General features: G+C 46.9%; 1 long non-coding RNA gene across 1 annotated transcript; it reads left to right on the top strand.

Annotated features, from left to right (window-relative positions):
- The first annotated feature begins 1,933 nt into the window (after positions 1 to 1,933).
- On the top strand, positions 1,934 to 21,640 carry LOC117522154. The gene is made up of 3 exons (XR_004564154.1): positions 1,934 to 2,143; positions 18,847 to 18,850; positions 21,630 to 21,640. It is a non-coding gene; the product is annotated as an uncharacterized LOC117522154 (long non-coding RNA).
- Positions 21,641 to 24,038: the final 2,398 nt, after the last annotated feature.

Raw genomic sequence — 24,038 nt, 5'->3', positions numbered from 1 at the left:
GGGGGCCTAAAACCTCCTCCTTAGCTGTCACACCGGGTGGAACCGAGGATCCTAAACACTCCCGGTGGCAGGTTTCGCTCCACTGAACCACAACCCCAGACGGCCAATCAATCCGGGGACTGTGTTTTAACACCCATGGAAAACCCAAAATTTTTGCCTTACACACACGATTACTCTAAATTCACTAAAGTCATGCTCGGCTCTCAGCACAAGTTCATCGAGTTTATTGCTTACCGAGCGGACGTTAGACAGAGTGATGACAGGCAGCGGGAATGTGCTGCAGCGTCTCCAGAGTCGGTGCCTCACGCCTCCCCTGGAGCCACGCTTTTTCCTCTTCCCCAGACATTTAAGAGGCCGTCGGATTTCCTGACAGTCCGCAGGTAGACAAACTGAAGGAACCCCACCAGGTGAGCGAAGTGACAAAAGATGCTCTCTGATGTAGGTAAGGAAGCTTTGCCGGCTTGTGAGGCAGCTCTCGTGCGCAAACGCTGATAGGCAGAAAATGATCCACAGCAGTGCGATTTTCATTGCGACGATAAGCTGCAAAGTGCAGTGAAGTTCTGACAGGTCACATCCACATTAAACCAATGAACTGCTTAAAAAAATATGTTAAAACAAATTTAATAACGCTAACAGACAAACAGTGAAACAAACAGTGAGCGCAGGGTCAGCAGCAGGCCGCGCCCCCGGAAGTTATCAAACTTATGTAAAAAAGTAAGTAGCAGAAGAATTATATGAAGCTGCTATATTGTGCAACCAGTACATCTGCTTTACTGCCCGGCATTTCTTTCTAGTCTATTTTTAATTGTGAGTTAAAACACATGCCTCTGTGCCATCATCCTGCACATTTATGCAGACCTCTCAAGTCAAGGACAGACCAGCAAAAACAGAGTCTGTACCCCTGAAAACAAGGATGTCTGGTCACCCATGTCAAACGTACTGAGCACAAGCACACATCCTGGGAGACTGGCCTTGCTCTCTAACCCCCTTCTATCGAGGTGAACCTGCCTCTCAAATATCACTGAGCCCAGACACAAGAGAAAGACCTTTGCAGAACAAAAGAAGAGCTCGGTGGTGACACGTTGCCTTTTCTCCCATCTACAAAGACACTGCTTGCCCCTTGTGGCTCATCCCTGTCTTGAATCGTGGCAAGAAAAAAACCAATGATAGAAAAAGAAAAGGACAGGAAAGAGGACACGTTTGAAGTGCTCAGACGGTCCTGATGAAACACAGAATTGGAAGTTTCAGTGAGGAGGACAGAAGAATAGACCAGGAGGAAGGCGATCAGTTGGATTTGATCTTAAGACACTCTTGAGAAAGTGTCTAGTAAGTGGTTACAGTTTGTGCATTTGGTCTCTAAAGAGGCACACTGCAACCAGTGGCAGTTCTACACTGAATTATTCCCCGGACAAGATCCTCTCCGGGTGCCCCCTCCCCCATTTTTTTTTTTTTTTTTGTTTGTTTGTTTGTTTTTGCACAAACAGCCATTGTTTATTATTGTTTTAATATATTTTACAAGTGCCCCTGAATTTGCAATTTAAATTGACATCAAAAGACTGCAGGCTGCAATGTAACTCAATAATTCATACCCATGAATTCCAAATCTGAATAAACATGCTCTTACATGCTAAATGTCTGTCATTAGACACTTTATTAATCTCTCTTTCAGGAAGGAACAATTAGCTCTTTTATTAAGGCGAATATGTGTCTCAACTTTTAGCTTAATATTATTTAGCTTGATGTTTGTAAATGTCAGGCAAAAATGTGTAAATATTTAGCATTAATTAATCTGCAATAGGTTTGACAGAAATTTGATCATGTAGTATTTGCCTTTTTTTCTCCCTAATTTTTGGGTCTTCATTTGTGTGTCAAACAAAAATCTAAACTGAAATGCTCCCATGTCAATGAAATCAAATGTGATTACAATAAAAAGAGTTTCCAGTTGCTGGAAAATGATTGTAAAAATTGGATAACACACACTCTTGCAGGCACACAATAAATCTCAGATTCAAGTCACTTCAGCTAGAAATGTGAACGGAGCTCCTGTTCTCTCCGGTGAGATTCAAACCCGTTGTTCTACCCTGTCTGTCCACTTCCAAACGCCTTTTATTTCATAAACTAGCTGCCTGCATCGTTCGATGGAGTTCTGGTTCTGCTCTGCTGCATCATAAGTGAACTTCTGGCAGAGCGGAGACACCATGGAGGCAGAGCAGTGGGGGGCAGCAAGCACAATGCTCAGTCCAGAGCCGTGGAGCAGAGAGCACAGCCGAGGAAGAGCGCATCTGTCCCCGCTTACGCACAAGACAACCGGCAAACATCAGCACACAGGGGTACCTGCTTGCAGCTGCGGGATGTCAATTTGCCACTTTCTCACACAGTGATGTGCCCCGGGTGACTGCCCGCCTCACCCGTGCCAAAAACCGCGTCTGACTGCAACATTATGCCGCACAAAACCAGGAAAGTGGTCATAATGATGGTGTTTTCTTCCAGATGCCAGTTCTGACCAAGTCCAGGAAACTCAGTCAGTGTGTGTGTGGCTCATTACTGTAATTGCTCCATTTACCTCACCCACTGTGGGAGTGACGGCTGGTCAGGACCATCTGGATGCACACAGACACGAGCACATACCTGGCATGAGCGAGTCATTTGAGGGTTTCATCGTTAGCCAGCCAGCAACAGGAGGGAAGCTTTGAAATTATCTGTGTGTGTGTGTGTGTGTGTGATGGTGCACACATCATGTGCAAATATATTTGCTGTCTTTGTCACCGTCTTAATTTCATTCTGCCCCTCAGAGCGCTGTTTATACACTCACATATGGCGGTATAGCGCATGCTGAGGTGTTGCCAGGACAAGTGGTGGGAACAGTTAACCTAAAAATGAGCGTTGATGACAATTAATATACGACTTGAAAAGTTAACTGTGATAATACTATGCTGAAAATCGCTAAAAGGTTTAGCTGAAGCTACGGCTAATCACTAGAATTTATTATTTGAATTTAGCCTTTGGCTTGTTTACTTTTCTTTTTTTTCTCCATCTTCTTAGCTTGACTACGCGAGCCTATCCCAGCGCTCCCTGGTTGAGATGCAGGGTTCACCCTGGACAGGACGCCAGTCTGTCCTGCTGTGCCAACATATATAGACAGAGAAACACATTCACACTCACGGTCAGTTTAAGCCACCTTTTGACACTTTCACAAATTTGATCCCCACACTGGCGTGCAATCTTGCGTGCCAATGAGTAAACTCGTCATAAACTGTGCGAGGCCCTGCATGCAGTGACATACAGTGACACGTAGTGTTTGCGAATACGTTTTTCACAACTAGGAATTTACGTGTGCCAGAAATTTTTAATATTTCAAAATTTCCGTTGCGCACTGGCATGCAGCTGCACACACTTTACGCACAATGGGCCTCATGTATCAACGTTGCGTATGGCGATATTTGAGCGTATATGGGGTGTACGCCAAAACGGCTGCGCTACTTGGCATTTATCAATGTGGTCGTTGGCATACGCTGCGCTGAAAATATACACCAGGTCGAGAGGTGGCGTAAATTATACACCAAAATGAACCAGCACTGGAATCCACATAAAAATGAAGATGATCAACATGATAAACAGTGCCATTATACAAATCAATGCATATGTTACATAAATAACACTTTCATGATTATACTACATAATAATCAATACAAATCCCGCCTTTGCGGGATTGTTATGGAGCACGATCCGTGGCTACAGCGCTGACTGCAAAGACAGCGCTGCTCGCCCTTTTCTCCAGACTTCGAGCCTGGAGCCAGAGCAGCGCTGAGCTTAACTTCATGTGGTGTGATCGTTTTAGACTATGAAATTGATAATAACTGTAGTTTCGTCATTCCCTTAATTCGCCCGTGCTGCAATCAGGTGTTGTCGTCTCCATTCGGTTGTCACAATAAAATAAATACAGAAATACATTTAAAAAATAAAGAAATCTGACACATTAGGTGTGTCTTATTAATTGAGCGAGCAAATATCCACATGTCAAGAATTATTGACATGTGAAAAGAGAATAACGCGGTTCACCTGTCGTGGCCTTGGAGTCTCGCGGAGTATTTAGTCCAATTTTGCATGCCTTTTTTTAAAGTGTTCTGTGTTCTGCGTATCTGTTTATAAGAATCTTGTCGGCCAGAAGAAAAAAGAGCGCCAACAACTACTCATAACTGTGTTTGTCACTCGGAAACTGACACCTGCAGCCATGTGTGAGTAGAAAAAGGCGCGGCGTCAAGACGCAGAGGAGCGATCTGTGACATACTGGTCAGTCACTATTAATAATTTCTTATGTGTCCGACCTCGTATGTTGATCGTTAAAATTAATTCGTTAGTTCTAAATGCCATCATAATTATTTATAGGAAAACGTTCTATTTTTATTTCTCAAACAAATGTTTGGGCCTGAAACAGTTTGGTATTATTTTCCTACTAAGGTTTGAACTTTGAGAGTGTTTACACACGAGAGAAAAGCGAGAGAATGTTCATGCCTGATTGAGAAAGTGTATAAACTGTGTAGTGTAGTCTATAATAATTGTAAAAAATAACGCTGACTACATCGCGGTTTCGCGTATTTCGGGCTATTTTTTAGAACGTAACTCCAGCGATTAATGAGGGACCACTGTAACACTTTATTGATTATATACTACAAAACAATTTTTGACCGCTTTTGACGCTCTATTGGCACGCGTCGTGATTGGTGAAGTTCTTTTTCATTGCCGTCTTCCTGGCTTCCATGTCGTAAAATGAGGGTGTGTCTGAAGCAAAGTCTGAATATTTATGGGCGTGTTTATTATAATTACGATCGTTTCCACCTGCCGCATTTATCGAGATCACGTCAGGCGTACGCCGGAAATGGGCAGGTGCGCACTGCTTGATACATGTCATGGCGACTTTGGTGTATTTCAAGTTTACGCCGTAAATTTACACCACAAGTGCACAACATTGATACATGAGGCCCAATTTATGCACAGTTTAGTGTCAAGATGACTATAGAGTCACCAGTTCACTGAACCTGCATGTCCTGGGGAGGAAGGTGGAGCCATTTTTGACCTTCTAAACTTAATTTACAGGACATGTTACTTGGCTTTACATTAACAAAGATAAATTTAGTGGAAGCTAACTCATCCATTATTAATTATCAAAGTTTGCTAATAAGCTAATCTGCTGATGGAAAAGTTAGCTTTGCAAATTAGCTGATTAGCTGGTAGCTAGATAGCTGAAATGTGCCCGTGATTGGCCAGTGCTTGTCTGTCTTTTGTTAGAGTGTTTCTTCAGTTTTGTGTTCACTATTCCTTGATTGCGTATTATTCAGCCATTTTGAAGTTCCACTTTTAGTACTCACTTTGTTTTCTGGGGTAGCTTCACTGTCTGTGTGCATGACCCTTCCACCTTGTCTTCAGCACAGCAGCCAGAGGGGGATTTGCCATTGAAAGTACCGGGACTTTTCCCAGTGGGCCAATAAATAAATGGGCTGATGGCTGCCCTGTTTTTTTATATTTCATGGTAATATAACAGACTTTCTCATGCATTCCTTGTATTTATCATTATGTTATATGGAGAATCATTTTGGTATGTCGGTGTTGCCGTAGGACAGGGGGTGTAAGTCGATGTGCCCCCACCTGCGCGTGTGTGGTTAGAGCGGGAGCCAGCCGTTTTTGCTGCGCTCAAGCAATCTTCAGTTATCCCGTGTTTTAATGCTCAACACGCCTTCACAAACCCTCATCAGCTCGCTTACGTTGGTATCAGCGGTGGGATTGCTCGAGCAGGTTGTCACACGTTACGTACCAAGCTGTTAATTTGCTGTGTTGCCGTGCTATCTTAGCTTCTAACTCACGACCGAGCCCAGTACTTCAAAGACTGTTGTAGCGGCGTTGCAGACATGTGTTGTGGAGATGAATACCCATTGAAGCCCTACACAGTGTGGACCACCAAGAACTCACTTAGCGGAGAGATTTTTTTTGCATGTAATCTTGCTGAAAAATTTATTCCACACTACTGGATTGTTAATTTACAATTTGTAATCCCTTAAATAATGGTGTCTGACTTTCATAGGGCTTAGGAGAGCTTTATGTGTTGGGTCCATACCCCTCCCAGTCCACCAAATACTGGAACCCCCAGCCCATCCGACGGACGTCCAGGAGCCGGCGCACCATCCAAGCTGGCTCCCCGTCGATGATCCGGGCAGGAGGCGGCGCCGGTCCGGGAGCACAGAGGGGTGAGGTGTGGTGAGGTTTGATCCGTGACACATGAAAGACCGGGTGGATCCGCAGTGAAGCCGGGAGTTGGAGCTTCACTGCGGCAGGACTGAGGATTTTGAGGATCTTGTATGGCCCAATATACCTGTCCTTGAGTTTCGGGGAGGCCACCTGGAGGGGGATGTCCTTTGTGGATAGCCACACCTTCTGCCCGGGCTGGTAAGCAGGGGCCGGGGATCGCCGGTGGTCTGCATGGGTCTTCGCCCTCGTCTGGGCCTTCAACAAGGCAGAACGGGTGGAGCGCCACACCCGACGGCACTTCCGCAGGTGAGCCTGGACCGTGGGCACACCGACCTCTCCCTCCACCACGGGAAACAATGGGGGCTGATACCCAAAACACAACTCAAATGGGGAGAGGCCGGTGGCAGAGGACACCTGGCTGTTATGCGCATACTCAATCCAGGCCAGATGTTCATTCCAGGCCGTTGGGTGTGCAGACGTCACACAGCGCAGGGCTTGCTCCAATTCCTGATTGGCCCGTTCTGCCTGTCCATTGGTCTGCGGGTGATACCCGGACGAGAGGCTCACAGTGGCCCCCAGTTCCCGGCAGAAGCTCCTCCAGACGTGTGAGGAGAACTGGGGACCACGATCAGAGACAATGTCGGTAGGTATCCCACGCAGACAGACGACGTGGTGGACCAGGAGGTCTGCAGTCTCCTGGGCCGTGGGGAGCTTCGGGAGGGCCAGGAAGTGGGCCGCCTTGGAGAACCGGTCCACTATCGTGAAGATGGTCGTCATGCCCTGGGACGGCGGGAGGCCCATGACAAAATCCAGACCGATGTGGGACCAGGGGCGATGAGGCACAGGAAGTGGCTGAAGAAGTCCCTGTGCCTTCTGATGGTCTGCCTTGCCCCTGGCACAGGTGGTGCAGGCCTGGATATATCCCCGGACGTCAGCCTCCAGGGACGCCCACCAGAAGCGCTGCCGGACCACTGCCATGGTCCTTCGCACCCCCGGATAACAGGAGAGCTTAGAACCGTGACAGAAATCCAAGACAGCAGCTCTTGCCTCTGGTGGGACGTAGAGTCTGTTCTTCGGCCCTGTTCCGGAGTCCGGGCTCCGTGCCAGGGCCTCCCGGACGGTCTTCTCCATGTCCCAGGTGAGGGTGGCCACGATAGTGGACTCCAGAATGATGGGATCCGGTGGATCCGACAGCTCAGTCTTGACTTCGTCTTCATGCACCCGGGACAATGCATCCAATCTCTGGTTCTTGGTCGCAGGGTGGTAGGTGATTCGGAAGTCAAAACGCTCGAAGAACAGTGACCAGCGGGTTTGCCTGGGGTTCACCCGCTTGGCAGTCCTGATATACTCCAGGTTCCGATGGTCAGTGAAAACCGTGAAAGGCACAGACACTCCCTCCAACAGGTGTCTCCACTCCTCGAGAGCCTCTTTCACCGCAAGGAGTTCTCGATTGCCGACATCATAGTTCCATTCAGCTGGGGTCAACCTGCGAGAAAAGTAGGCACACGGGTGAAGAACCTTATCGGTCTGTCCGCTCTGGGATAGCACGGCTCCTATCCCTGAGTCAGAGGCGTCCACTTCAACCACAAACTGGCGGCTAGGGTCGGGCTGCACCAGAACTGGTGCAGACGAGAACCGTTCAACTCCTTGAACGCGGCTTCGCACCGATCCGACCAGGTGAAGGTTGGATCGGTGCGAAGAGGTCAGGGAGAGGTCAGGGCTGTCAGGGGGCTAACTACCTGACTGTAGCCCTTAATGAACCTCCTGTAGAAATTTCCAAAGCCGAGGAACTGTTGCAGCTTCGTACGGCTTGTTGGTTGGGGCCAAACTCTCACCGCCGCAACCTTGGCCGGATCAGGGGCGATGGAGTTGGAGACGATGATGAACCCCAGGAAGGACAAAGAGGTGCGGTGGAACTCACACTTCTCGCCCTTCACAAACAGCCGGTTCTCCAACAACCGCTGCAGGACCTGATGTACATGCTGGACATGAGTCTCAGGGTCCGGGGAAAAGATGAGTATGTCATCCAGCTATACGAAGACGATTCGGTGCAGGACGTCCCGCAAGACGTCGTTTACCAATGCTTGGAACGTCGTGGGGGCGTTAGTGAGGCCGAACGGCATGACCAGGTACTCAAAATGACCTAATGGGGTGTTGAATGCCGTCTTCCATTCGTCTCCCTTCCGGATCCAAACCAGGTGGTATGCATTCCTAAGGTCCAGTGTGGTGAAAATTTGGGCTCCATGCAGGGGCGTGAACACTGAATCCAACAGGGGTAAAGGGTATCGATTACGAACCGTTATGTCGTTGAGCCCCCTGTAGTCAATGCATGGACGGAGTCCGCCATCTTTCTTGCCCACAAAAAAGAAACCTGCACCCATCGGGGAGGTGGAATTCCGGATCAACCCGGCAGCTAATGAGTCCCGGATGTAGGTCTCCATTGATTTGCGCTCAGGACGTGAGAGATTGTACAGCCTGCTGGACGGGAACTCAACGCCCGGGACCAAATCAATGGCACAATCGTACGGACGGTGCGGAGGAAGGGTGAGCGCCAGATCCTTGCTGAAGACGTCAGCAAGATTGTGGTACTCAACCGGCACCGCTGTCAGATTGGGAGGGACTTTAACCTCCTCATTAGCATTTACACCGGGAGGAACCAAGGATCCTAAACAATTCCGGTGGCAGGTTTCGCTCCACTGAGCCACAACCCCAGATGGCCAATCAATCCGGGGATTGTGTTTAATCATCCATGGGAAGCCCAAAATCACGCGGGAGGTAGAAGGAGTTACAAAAAACTCAATCTCCTCCCGGTGATTCCCCGACACTACCAGGGTTACAGGTAGTGTCTTGTGTGTGATAAATGGGAGAAGAGTGCCATCTAGTGCTCGCACCCTCACTGGTGAAGAAAGCGCCACCAGAGGGAGCCCTACCTCCCTTGCCCATCTGCTATCCAGCAGATTCCCTTCTGACCCCGTGTCCACCAGTGCTGGGGCTTGAAGGGTTAAATCCCCGCTCAGGATTGTAACTGGGAGTCGTGTTAAAAGATGTGTATGACCCACGTGAATGTTTTGACCCCCCCTCAGCCCAGTCTCTAAGGGCGGGCGTTTGTGTTTTGACCGTTTGAGGCAGTCTCTCTGCTGATGCTCACTCGAGCCGCAGATAAAGCACTCCCCGCGGACCAGCCTCCTCTGTCTGAATGTGGCCTTGCTCGTGTCCCTAGCATCGTCAGCAGGGGGAGCTGTAGCCACACGGAGCGCTGTGGCTGTGGAGCGTGGGGAAGTCGGCTCCCTTTCGGACCCGGGAGGAAGAGGGACGGCTTGTGCCTGACCACGCCCTTCGCCTCGCTCCGTTCGGCGTTCTTCTAACCGACTGTCCAATTGTATAACCAAATTGATAAGCTCAGCCAAATCCCGCGGTTCCTCCTTAGCCACCAGGTGCTCCTTCAGGGCCAACGACAGTCCGTTTATGAAGGCGGCGCAGAGCGCAGTCATATTCCAGCCGGATCTCGCAGCTGTGATGCGGAAGTCGACTGCATATTCGGCTGTGCTCCGGCGCCCCTGTCTCATTGACAGCAGCACGGTAGACACGGTTTCGCCTCTGTTAGGGTGATCAAAAACAGTTCTGAGCTCCCTCACAAACCCAGTATAAGAGGCAAGGAGGCGTGAACTTTGTTCCCAAAGCACTGTAGCCCAAGCGCGTGCCTCACCTCGAAGCAAATTAATCACATAAGCCACCTTGCTGGCATCAGACGCGTACATCACGGGACGCTGTGCAAAGACGAGCGAACACTGCATAAGAAAGTCCGCGCACGTCTCCACACAACCTCCGTACAGCTCTGGGGGGCTTATGTATGCTTCAGGGGATGGTGGGGGGGTCGTTGAATGACCAGTGGAATGTCTGTATTCGGCACCGGGTCGGCAGGAGGAGGAGCTGCAGCAGCGCCCTGAGCGCGCGCTTCCACCTGCGCGGTGAGAGCCTCCATCCTGCGATTAAGGATGATGTTTTGCTCGGTCATCAGGTCCATCCGAGCGGTGAGGATGTGCTGCAACTCACCAATCATGCCTCCAGCCGACGCCTGTGCACCCTGCTCTTCCATTGGCTGTCCAACAGATGGTTGACGCCCCTCGGGAGCCATGCAAGTTTAAGTACACACGGCCGAGATATCCTGTTGGGGAAAGTGTAGTGACACAGACCCACAACAGGGGGCGCAAATGAACGGTCAATAGATGAGCCAAAAGGTAACAATTTAATGTTGTGAATGTGCACAACGATTATACAGACAATCACAGAATCTGATAGCAGTCAATACACCAAGGTGACGTGTGGGCAGGCTCGAGGATAGAAAACGTCTGTCCTGAGAAGAGCCGGGACCACACGATTTCCACCGCCACAGAACCTGGTGAATACTGGAGCCGCCAAGTCCCGAATTCCCAGGTGATCACCGTCCCCGACTGTCGGATCTGGTACTGCTGGCAAGGAGCACAAACAGTGAGATGTGGGTGTGTGCACACCCAGTAACAAAAACAGTCAGAAGGTGGAAGTCACCTCCACCTCTAATCACACACTCGTGCAGCTCCTGTCAACCACTTATCTGGTTTGGGTGTAAAGCGAAGCCGTCGCTGTCCACACCAAACGCCAATCCAGCAGATAAGGCACACCACAGGAAAGCGGCTGCAAAAAGTGTTCAGACTATGACAGTTTTAGATACAGCAGAGAATATTACCTTCACAGGTAGATGATATCTCGGCAACGAGGTGGAGATGACGTCCGGTCTTTATGGAGTGAGATGATGTAGTGTAGATGGGTGACAGCTGTCAAGAGATAATGAGTGACAGTTGTCACCCCCGGCTGTGTCCGTGGCGGCAGCGCCCTCTCGTGCCTGAAGCCCGCACTTCAGGCAGGGCGCCCTCTGGTGGTGGGCCAGCAGTACCTCCTCTTCTGGCGGCCCACACAACATTTATGTTTGTTCCATCCAGTGTGTGCTTTGTGAAGGACCTATATTTTCTTCCTTGCTGCCAGTGCCCTGATGTGCTTTTTCCACCATCCTTCTTAAGACTAAGTGAGCAACATACTGTGTAGTCATCACTTATTTTATTCAAAGCTCCAGACTATAAAGGAATTTTGTTCAGGATAATCGTGTTATTAAGGGCTTGTGTGTTTATATGTACTTCAGAGGGGTGGGGGGGGGGTTGGCACAGTATCTGCATGTGGATTGTAGTGGTGGGCCAGTCTAAAATTTGGGCCCAGTGCTCATACGTGTATATATTAGATACTTAGAGTAGGTATTCCAAGGAATTTGTTACAGACACAGCGATGGTTATTCTTGAACACGAATATAAAGCCGTATAATCACCTTTCCATTGGTCATATGACTCTTGACCTTGGGTAATATTAAAATGTCAAACTCAAGACAAACTCTTTAAAAGGGAACTCTAATATTTTTTTAGTTAGGTTTTTGTTTTGTTTTTTATATATATTTTGTAAGTCCACTTTTCACTCCACACAAAAACAAAATTAATTATTCCAATATTGATTCAGGTCTCACACACACACACACACACACACACACACACACACACACACACACACACACACACGCCGTCAAGGGATGACCAACTATATAATGTTACTGGATGGGCAATCTGATCGGAAGTGTTTGGAAGCATGGTGAGGATGCCTACACAGACAAAAAGTGTGCATGTTTACTTCACTAAATGTAAATAAACTTTTTTAAGATGACTGATTAGAGAGTTAGCCGCTTACCTTAGCCTCCTAGCCATTGGCCAGCGGTGCAGTCTTCAGGCATTGTGAGTTGATAGGCAATGCAGGGTTCATTCAGTACGATCCAGCCCCTCATCGACAGTTGAGTATTAAAATTGACCATAATTGCATTCTTAGTCAGTATTAGGGGAAACCAGGGCATAGTGGATCAGAAATGTTGTTTTGTGGCAGCATAAACGGATTGTGCATAGGTTTAGGTCATTTTATTGTGGATTTAATACAGCAAGTTATTGTTTATAAGGCTGTGTTAGTTATTTCACCCCAAATATAATTTACAGGTGTTTAAAATCAATTTTAAAATTTCTGATTCACTGTGCCCTGGACACTAATTCACAGGGCACAGTGAATCAACTTAGAATATAATGAAAAAACACATGATTATTAAGATTTCTTCAAAATTATTAAATATATGCTGATGCATATACAAACTATCATCCAGCAAACCAGTGAGTGTGAGTGTCTTATCTAAGGATTAAACAACGAGAAGCCGTGCATTATATGGTTTGAATGCACGACGCGGAGTCTAAAACACTGTATAATGCACGGCTTTGAGTTGTTTAATCCACTTATACCATGGTCCCACACAGTGAGCTAACACACAAATATTTATTTAAGATAACAGAACTTGATAAAAATGTGTGAGTATTTGGGACTATTTTATATTTTGTCGCCAATGTGCTTACCGAGTCTGTGGGCTCGCGCCGCAGTGGGCCACTCACACCGCCCCCCTCTCTGCTGTGTGGAGCTGTGGCAAACTGGCAACAGGTCCAGAAACTACGCTCGCTGTTTTGATGCGGAGCGCTCGGCAGCCCGCAAGGATAGAACCGTTCTCTTCTTCTTTCCCGTCTTCAATCTTGTCCAGTTCGTCCGATGTTAAATCTTTATGCCGTTGCTTTTGCTATTCTTCTCATTTGCTCTCCTTCTCTTTCCATTCCTCAAATGTTTTATTTTGGCCAAAAATATTAAAATTCACTTGGAAATCCATGTTTTATCGCATTTCTGTCATTCACCTGTCAAAACACAGCTGATCTGCTCCAACTGATTTGCGCGTTGCTATGGTGACGACCAGAGCGGAGTGATTATAACAGTGACTTAACTCGCCAAACTATGAAAATAATGCACGCCAGTTAGACATGGAATTCTCACTGACCATGGTAAAAATAGTGATATAAATCCTTTTGAAACTATTAGAAATACAACTGTCATTTCTGTTCAAACGGGAAAACAGTTGTTTATATACACAAATTATAGAAATAATTAATGGAAAAATAAATGTATATGCTTCAAAAAGTAATATTAGTCATCCACTTGATACTGGGGCTTAGTAAATCACTTTCTAGACTGATTCACTGTGCCCCGGGTGCATGTGACACACGAGTCATGGTATTAAACAGCTGATAGACTGGAGAAGACATAACACATGCTCATCAGTTGGACGGGCTAGTCTTCTAACTAATAATTTTTTGGGCCCCCTCTCCTCTGTTGTGAGAAATAAATACAAAGACACTGACACAAAATTTACTTTTGACAGGAAAAAACTGACTTCATTTGCCACTTAGCTTTACACTTAATGTATCCAAAAACAAAACACTAATTTATAAGGTCTGTGTCTTTATGCATAAAAATATGGCATAACTGCTGCAAATACACTCAACAAAAATATAAATGCAACACTTTTGGTTTTGCTCCCATTTTGTATGAGATGAACTCAAAGATCTAAAACTTTTTCCACATACACAATATCACCATTTCCCTCAAATATTGTTCACAAACCAGTCTAAATCTGTGATAGTGAGCACTTCTCCTTTGCTGAGATAATCCATTCCACCTCACAGGTGTGCCATATCAAGATGCTGATTAGACACCATGATTAGTGCACAGGTGTGCCTTAGACTGTCCACAATAAAAGACCACTCTGAAAGGTGCAGTTTTGTTTTATTGGGGCGGGATACCAGTCAGTATCTGGTGTGACCACCATTTGCCTCATGCAGTGCAACACATCTCCTTCGCATAGAGTTGATCAGGTTGTCAACTGTGGCCTGTGGAATGTTGGTCCACTCCTCTTCAATGGCTGTGCGAAGTTGCTGGATATTGGCAGGAACTGGTACACGCTGTCATATACGCCAGTCCAGAGCATCCCAAACATGCTCAATGGGTGACATGTCCGGTGAGTATGCCGGCCATGCAAGAACTGGGACATTTTCAGCTTCCAAGAATTGTGTACAGATCCTTGCAACATGGGACCGTGCATTATCCTGCTGCAACATGAGGTGATGTTCTTGGATGTATGGCACAACAATGGGCCTCAGGATCTCGTCACGGTATCTCTGTGCATTCAAAATGCCATCAATAAAATGCACCTGTGTTCTTCGTCCATAACATTTATGGTGTTCGTGTTGTGTGAAAGTGTAATGACACGGACCCACAACAGGGGGCGTAAATGAACAGTCAATGGAAATCAAGAGTAATACTAATGTTGTGAAATGTGCACAACGGATACAGATACAATTCAATACTACAGTCAATTTATACAGTTGGTGTCGTGTGGGCAGGCTCGAGGATAGGAGACGCCTGTCCAGATAGGAGTCGGGACCCACACGATTTCCACCGCCAACGGATCTGGAACACATCGGAGCCGCCAAGTCCCGAGTCACCAGGTGGCCACCGTCTCCAGCTGTCAGATCGGGTACTGCTGGCAGGAAGCAGAAACAGTCAAGGGTGGGTGTGTGCACACACCCAGCAAACAGTCAGCAGAGTTCTGATGATAAAGGGAGAAAAACACCACCTCCCACTCTCACAATATCCACAGTCGTGCAGATCCCAAATCACACTTAACAGCTGAGGAGCGGAAACGCCAACTCCTCCTGACCAGCTGCAAGTGTACTGAAACGTGAATGAATGAATGAATGAAATTTATTTCAGCATCAACACAGTACAGACACAACATATCAAAACAAATCAAAACAAAAACCAAAACCAAAATTTGCACTGTGTGTCTGAAAAGGGGTGAGAAGAAGCAAAGCTTATAAGTTACCCACCCCTATACCAAAAATCCAGTCCAACACATTTTACACTTATACCCAAAAAAAAATAGGACTCATAAATACATATCCATTTTTGCTCACACTCCTATATATACATACATTCCCCACAGATACATCCCATACATTAACAAATTTATACATCATATTTATACATTAAATTCAATTTCCTTTTCCAATATATCCAGAAATTAATAGGTTTTTATAATGTTTCTTAAAACAAACTAAAGAACTACATAATCTAATTTCAACAGGACATTTATTCCAAATCTTCACCCCCTTAACTGAAACACAAAAACCCTTTATATTAGTGCGTACAGGAGGCCTCTTAAATACAGCACATCCTCGTAAACTATATCCAGAATCCCTTATCTTGAACAGGTTCTGGACATAAAGTGGTAAGGCTCGATTATTTGCTTTGTACAAAGTTTGTATTGTGATATAATCCACTAAATCTCTAAATTTCAATAAATTTAAAATCATAAACAAAGAATGCGTTGACTCAAGATAATGTTTGTTACAAATAATTCTAATGGCATGTTTTTGTAAGAGAAATACTTGATTGGTATTTGATTTATAAGTGTTACCCCAAGACTCCACACAATATGTCATATATGATACTACTAAAGAATGATATAAAGTGAGTAATCCTTCCTGTAACAGTGTGTCCTTGACCCTGTACATGATGGCGATAGATTTTGACATTTTCAATTTTATATAATTTATATGCGGTTTCCAGCTGAGTTTATTATCAATTATAACACCAAGGAATTTATTCTCAGTCACTGTCTCTATTTCCATATTGTTAATGGTTACATTTTTACATTTAGGTACAAATTTATTTCCAAATATAATACATTTAGTTTTTCCAAGGTGAAGTGACAATTTATTAGCGTTAAACCAAGCCTTGAATTTATCCAATTCATTTTCCACAGTATCCAAAAGCTGTTCAAGATTATCACCACTACAAAACACAGTTGTGTCATCTGTAAAAAGGACACACCTCAGTACTCTTGACACCCAACTTATATCATTTATATATAGTATAAATAACAGGGGTCCTAACACCGAACCCTGGGGCACCCCACACGTAATTTCCCGAAGTCCAGAGTCAATGTTATTATAATGAACATACTGAAACCGACCATATAAATAACTGTTTATCCAATCATATGCTAATCCTCTAATTCCGTATTTCTGTAATTTGGTTAATAATATTTCATGGTTAACAGTATCAAACGCTTTCTGTAAATAAAAAAAAATACCTACTGTATATTGCTTATTATCTACTGCAGTCGCTATATTTTCGATAAAATCCATCAATGCATGTGATGTAGATCTAGATTTTCTAAATCCATACTGTTCTTCACAAAGTATCTCATGCTTTTGCAAGTAATTATTCAATCTTTTTACAAAAAAATTTTCTAGTATTTTCGAAAATTGTGGTAAAACTGAAATAGGTCTGTAATTGGAAAAAGTGTATTTGTCCCCGGTTTTAAACGTAGGTATTACTTTTGCTATCTTCATCTGAGAAGGAAATTTACCAGAACTTAATGATATATTACAAATATAGCTGAAAGGTTTCGCTATACAATCAATAATTTTTTTCAGAAAAGCCATATCAAAATTATTAAAATCCTTTGTTTTCTTACTTTTGGAATTATGCACCAGATCAATTATCTCTTCTTCATTGGTTGCACCAACAAACATTGACACAGATTTATTAAATGTTATCTTATTTTCAAAAAAATTTGTGCTCGTTGAGTCGATATTACTAGCTAGTTTTTTCCCCACATTGACAAAAAATTTGTTAAAATGGTCAGCAATAGACTCATTGTCTTCAATCACAGTATTATTCAAGAGAAAAAAAGAAGGATAATCTCTAACATTTTTACTCTTTTTTATTATTTCATTTAAAATGTTCCATGTATTTTTTATATTATTCTTGTTTTTAACGAGTAGCTCGCTATAGTATTTTTTCTTACTAAATCTCATAATATAAATTAGTTTATTCTTATAAATTTTATATTTACTTTCAGCTTCCTTTGTTCTTAATTTTATAAATTGTTTATACAATAAATTCTTCTTTTTACATGCTCTCTGAAGTCCCTTAGTTATCCATGGTTTATTGCCGTATCGATTAGTGTATATTTTGTCAACAAGAGGACAATGTTTATCATATAACTTAGAAATAGAGGAAATGAAACCATCATAGGATACATCAACATCATCAACATAAACTTCATTCCAATTCTGACGTAGTAAATCCTCCCTTAAATTGTCAATGGCTATTGGTGTTAGTTTTCTACTCAACCTATTAAAATCCTTTCGAAACACTCGACCGTGTAATGCAAAAACAGTGAATACTGGCAGGTGATCAGTAATATCACTTACCAGTAGTCCCGCACTGAGCTTACCGGATATAACATTTGTTAAAATATTATCAATAAGGGTTGTTGAGTTCGAAGTTATTCTGCTTGGATGAATAATAGTCGGGAATAACCCCATACAATATATGGAATTTATAAATGAAGTAGTTTGTGGATGATTGTGAGGATTTAGAAAATCAATATTAAAATCACCACAAATAAATAAATGTGCATTCTTATTAATTTTGTTGTACATTCCCATAATTATTTGTTCAAAGGTATCAATATTTGCTCCAGGAGCTCTGTATATGCAACTAACAATCGTATTATTTGAATTTATAGATGTAATTTTGACCGTAACACATTCCATGATATTATCAACTGTAAAAGACATATTATTAACTAGTTTACAATTATAATCAGACCTTACATATAATGCCACGCCCCCGCCTCTTCTCATCTGTCTATTAACCAGAAACAATTGATAACCATCCAGTTGTACTAAATCTTGACTGACCTCAGATAACCATGTTTCTGATATTGCAATCACTGAAAAACTTTTTTTAGATGTTATCAAACAATCATTTATACTTGAAAAATTCTGGGAGAGACTTCTACTATTAAAATGTATTATTGAAAAATCTCCATCATTGATTATGTAATCATTGAATTGTTCTTCCGTAAAATAATTACAATGTCTCTCAATATTGTCACTAAAAAAAGAATCTGGGTCAGATTCCAATCCAAAATGGCGAGAGGTAGAATGACTATGATTAAATGTTTCCAGGCAAACGTCTGCAAACTCAGAATATAAATTATAGCTTTTTGAGCTTAGCAGCAAAGTACGTTGCGACAATAAGCTTAGCTGTACAAGACACAAAGACGGCTGACCGTTTTACCTGAGTACCTCAGATGATTTCTCGGCAGGGGTGTGGTGTCTTCTCCAGGCTTTTATGGATGGCTAGATGAGATGATGAGTGACAGCTGTCAGGGTCCCTGGCGGCGAACTGCGCCCTCTGGTGCCTGAAGCCTGTCTACAGGCAGAGCGCCCTCTGGCCAGCAGTACCTCCTCTTCGGGCGGCCCACACAACAGGACTCCCCCCTCCCCCTCAACGGGCGCCTCCTGGCGCCCGACCACGCTTGTTGGGGTGTCGGGCATAGAAGTCGGTCAGGAGGGCCGGGTCCAGAATGAAGCTCCGCTTCACCCAGGGGCGTTCTTCGGGTCCATACCCCTCCCAGTCCACCAGATACTGGAACCCCCGGCCCCGTCGACGGACGTCCAGAAGCCTGCGGACGGTCCACGCAGGCTCACAACCGATGATCCGGGCAGGAGGCGACGCTGGTCTGGGAGTGCAGAGGGTGGAGGGGTGATACGGTTTAATCCGGGACACATGAAAGACTGGATGAATCCGCAGTGAAGTTGGCAGCCGCAGCTTCACTGCGGTTGGACTGAGGACTTTGATGATAGGGAAAGGTCCGATGTATCTGTCCTTCAGTTTATGGGAGTCCACCTGCAGAGGGATGTCCTTAGTTGACAGCCAAACCTCCTGCCCGGGCTGGTATGCAGGGGCCGGGGAACACCGGCGGTCTGCATGGTCCTTAGCCCTCGTCCGGGCTGTCAGAAGGGCAGAGCGGACAGTGCGCCATACCCCACGGCATCTCCTGAGGTGGGCCTGGACCGAGGGGACCTCAACCTCTCCCCCCATGGCTGGAAACAATGGGGGCTGGTACCCCAGACACGCCTCCAAGGGGGAGAGGCCGGTGGCAGACGAGACCTGACTGTTATGGGCGTACTCGATCCAGGCCAGGTGTTGACTCCAGTCCGTCGGGTGTGCGGAGGTGACACACCGCAGAGTCTGCTCCAGGTCTTGGTTCGTCCGCTCTGCCTGTCCATTGATTTGAGGGTGGTACCCGGACGAGAGGCTCACGGTGGCCCCCAGTTCCCTACAGAAACTCCTCCAGACTTGCGAGGAGAACTGGGGACCAGGATCCGAGACTACGTTCGTGGGGATACCATGCAGACGCATGACATGGTGGACAAGGAGAACCATGACAGAACCATGTCATGGTTCTCATTCGAACCATGACAGAAGTCCAAGACCGCAGCCCTGGCCTCTGGTGGGACGTACAGCTGGTTCTTAGGTCCATCTTCGGGGTCTGGGTGTCATGTCAGGGCCTCCCGGACGGTCTTCTCCACGTCCCAGGTGAGGGTTGCGATGACAGTGGACTCGGGGATGATGGTGTCCGGTGGATCCGACAGCTCTGGCCTGACTTCCTCTTCATGCACCCGGGACAGTGCATCGGACCGTTGGTTTTTAGTCCCGGGGCGATACGTGATCTGGAAGTCAAACTGACCAAAGAACAGTGACCAACGGGCTTGCCTGGAATTCAGACGCTTGGCGGTCCGGATGTATTCCAGGTTCTGATGGTCCGTGAAAACCGTGAAGGGAACCGTGGCTCCCTCCAGAAGGTGTCTCCACTCCTCAAGAGCCTCTTTCACCGCCAGAAGTTCACGATTGCCGACGTCATAGTTCCTTTCAGCCAGGGTCAACCTGCGGGAATAGTAGGCACAAGGATGGAGTACCTTATCGGACTCCCCACTCTGGGACAGCACGGCTCCTATCCCTGAGTCAGAGGCATCCACTTCGACAATAAACTGGCGATCAGGGTTAGACTGCACCAGAATTGGTGCAGTCGAGAACCGATGTTTCAACTCCTTGAATGCGGCTTCGCACCGATCCGACCAGGTGAAGGGGACTTTAGTGGAGGTCAGGGCTGTCAGGGGGCCAACAACCTGACTGTAGCCCTTAATGAACCTCCGATAGAAGTTTGCAAAACCTACGGTTTCCTACGGCTTGTTGGTAGGTGCCAATCTCTCACCGCCGCAACCTTGGCCGGATCAGGGGCAATGGAGTTGGAGGAGATTACAAACCCCAGGAAGGACAAAGAAGTGCGGTGGAACTCACACTTCTCGCCCTTCACAAACAGCCGGTTCTCCAACAACCACTGCAGGACCTGACGTACATGCGTGACATGGGTCTCAGGATCCGGGGAGAAGATGAGAATATCGTCTAGATACACGAAGACAAACCAATGCAGGAAGTCCCGCAAGACGTCATTAACCAAGGCTTGGAACGTCGCAGGCGCATTGGTGAGACCGAACGGCATGACCAGGTACTCAAAGTGACCTATCGGGGTGTTAAACGCCGTCTTCCACTCGTCTCCCTTCCAGATCCGAACCAGGTGATACACATTTCTAAGATCCAACTTTGTGAAATTTTGGGCTCCATGCAGGGGCGTGAACACCGAATCCAGTAGGGGTAACGGGTATCGGTTGCGAACCGTGATCTCGTTCAGCCCTCTGAAATCAATGCATGGACGGAGTCCGCCGTCCTTCTTGCCCACAAAAAAGAAACCAGCACCCATCGGGGAGATGGAGTTCCGGATCAACCCGGCAGCTAACGAGTCCCGGATGTAGGTCTCCATTGATTCGCGTTCCGGACATGAGAGGTTGTACAGCCTGCTGGACGGGTACTCAGCGCCTGGTATCAAATCAATGGCACAATCGTACGGACGGTGCGGGGGCAACGTGAGCGCCAGATCTTTGCTGAAGACGTCAGCAAGATCATGGTACTCAGCTGGCACTGCCGCCAGATTGGGGGGGACTAAAACCTCCTCCTTAGCTGTCACACCGGGTGGAACCGAGGATCCTAAACACTCCCAGTGGCAGGTTTCGCTCCACTGCGTCACAACCCCAGACGGCCAATCAATCCAGGGATTGTGTTTTAACACCCATGGAAAACCCAGAATCACTCGGGAGGTAGAAGGTGTTACATAAAACACAATCTCCTCCCTGTGATTTCCAGACACAACCATTGTCACTGGCTGTGTCTGATGTGTAATTAGTGGAAGTTGGGTGCCATCTAGTGCCTGCACCGACAATGGTGACGGTAAGGCCACTAGAGGGAGCCCAACCTCCTTTGCCCATCTGCTATCCAGCAGATTCCCCTCCGACCCCATGTCCACCAGTGCTGGGGCATGAAGGGTTAAATCCCCACTTAGGATCGTAACTGGGATTCGTGCGGATTTGCGGGATTTCCCCTCGTGAGTGTTATGGCCCACCCTTAGCCCAGTCTCTAAGGGTGGGTGTTTGTAGTATGACCGTTTGGGGCAATTTCTCTGTATGTGCTCACTCGAGCCGCAGAAAAAACACTCCCCAAGGGCCAGCCTCCATTGTCTGTCTTCTGATTTTACTTTAGCCCTGCTCGTGTCCATAGCTTCGTCAGCAGGAGGAGCTGTCACCTCACGGAGGGCTCTGGCAGTGTAGCGGGGGGACGACGACATCCGTTCGGACCCGGAAGGAAGAGGGATGGCTCGTGCCCGGCCACGCCCCTTGCCTCGCTCCCGGTGATGTTCTTCTAGTCGGTTGTCTAGCCGTATAACGAGATCAATAAGCCCATCTAAATCCCACGGCTCATCCTTCGCCAGCAAATGCTCCTTCAGGACCGGAGACAGACCGCTTATGAAGGCGGCGACCTCGCGGCCACGATGCGGAAGTCGACTGCATATTCGGCTGCGCTCTGACGCTCCTGTCTCATCGACAGCAGCACGTCCGAAGCGGTCTTGCCTCTATTGGGGTGATCAAACACTTGTTTGAACTCCCGCACAAACCCAGTGTATGTAGTAAGGAGCCGTGAGTTCTGCTCCCAAAGCGCCGTAGCCCAGGTGCATGCCTCTCCTCGAAACAGATTCACCACATAAGCCACCTTGCTAGCGTCAGACGCGTACATGACCGGACGCTGTGAAAAGACGAGCGAACACTGCATTAAAAAGTCAGCGCACGTCTCGACACAGCCTCCATACGGCTCAGGAGGACTTATGTATGCTTCGTGGGGGGGGGGGGGGGGGGGGTTCGTTGAACGGCCTCTGGAATATCTGTATGTGGTACTGGGGCAGCAGGAGGAGGTGCCGCAGCAGCGCCCTGCGCGTGCGCTTCCACCTGAGCGGTGAGAGCCTCCATCCTCCAATTGAGGATAACGTTCTGCTCGGTTAACAAGTCCAAGCAGTGAAGGCGGTTAGGATTTTCTGCAGCTCACCTAGTACGCCTCCTGCTGGTCCCTGTGCCTCCTGCGTTCCATTGGTGGTTCACTTGATGGTTGACGCCCCTCAGGATCCATGACGTTGGCCAAGAAATCCTGTTCTGTGAAAGTGTAATGACACGGACCCACAACAGGGGGCGTAAATGAACAGTCAATGGAAATCAAGAGTAACACTAATGTTGTGAAATGTGCACAACGGATACAGATACAATTCAATACTACAGTCAATTTATACAGTTGGTGTCGTGTGGGCAGGCTCGAGGATAGGAGACGCCTGTCCAGATAGGAGTCGGGACCCACACGATTTCCACCGCCAATGGATCTGGAACACACCGGAGCCGCCAAGTCCTGAGTCACCGGGTGGCCACCGTCTCCAGCTGTCAGATCGGGTACTGCTGGCAGGAAGCAGAAACAGTCAAGGGTGGGTGTGTGCACACACCCAGCAAACAGTCAGCAGAGTTCTGATGATAAAGGGAGAAAAACACCACCTCCCACTCTCACAATATCCACAGTCGTGCAGATCCCAAATCACACTTAACAGCTGAGGAGCGGAAACGCCAACTCCTCCTGACCAGCTGCAAGTGTACTGAAATGTCTGCACACTTAGAATATAAATTACAGCTTTTCGAGCTTAGCAGCAAAGTACGTTGCGACAATAAGCTTAGCTGAACAAGACACAAAGACGGCTGAGAGTTTTACCTGAGTACCTCAGATGATTTCTCGGCAGGGGTGTGGTGTCTTCTCCGGGCTTTTATGGATGGCTAGATGAGATGATGAGTGACAGCTGTCAGGGTCCCTGGCGGCGAACTGCGCCCTCTGGTGCCTGAAGCCCATCTACAGGCAGAGCGCCCTCTGGTGTTGGCCAGCAGTACCTCCTCTTCGGGCGGACCACACAACAGTTTGTCACTGGTGGTTGGCTCTCACTGCGGTATTGTATCACTTCCTGTTCCAGAGCACAGCGGTGTTTTGCTGTATCTGTTAGCTGTTTAATCTGCGCAGTTAGATTGATCTAGTTAACTAGATAACGATTTGTTTCACAGTGTCATCTTCACGTGCCTTAACTAAAGCACTCCCTCTGCTGAATCACCTCTAAATTATTTACACATTATTCACTTTGTGTGTTTTTAGGAATCCGCTAGCTTAGCGCAGCTACTAGCTCTTAGCCGATTTAGCATGGCGGCTTCTCCTGTCTCTCCCGCACTTTTCTGCTCTGGGTGTGAAATGTTTAGTTATTCCTCGGCCTCCTTTAGCAGTAATGGTGCTTGTAATAAGTGTAGCTTATTCGTAGCTTTGGAGGCCATGCTGGGTGAATTGGAGACTCGGCTCCGCACCGTGGAAAATTCTACAGCTAGCCAGGCCCCTGTAGTCGGTGCGGACCAAGGTAGCTTAGCCGCCGTTAGTTCCCTTCCAGCAGATCCCGAGCAGCCGGGAAAGCAGGCCGACTGGGTGACTGTGAGGAGGAAGCGTAGTTCTAAACAGAAGCCCAGAGTACACCGCCAACCCGTTCA

Source organism: Thalassophryne amazonica, chromosome 12, assembly GCF_902500255.1.
Source record: "Thalassophryne amazonica chromosome 12, fThaAma1.1, whole genome shotgun sequence".
NCBI lineage: Eukaryota > Metazoa > Chordata > Actinopteri > Batrachoidiformes > Batrachoididae > Thalassophryne > Thalassophryne amazonica.
This window is presented reverse-complemented; position numbering and strand designations above follow the sequence as displayed.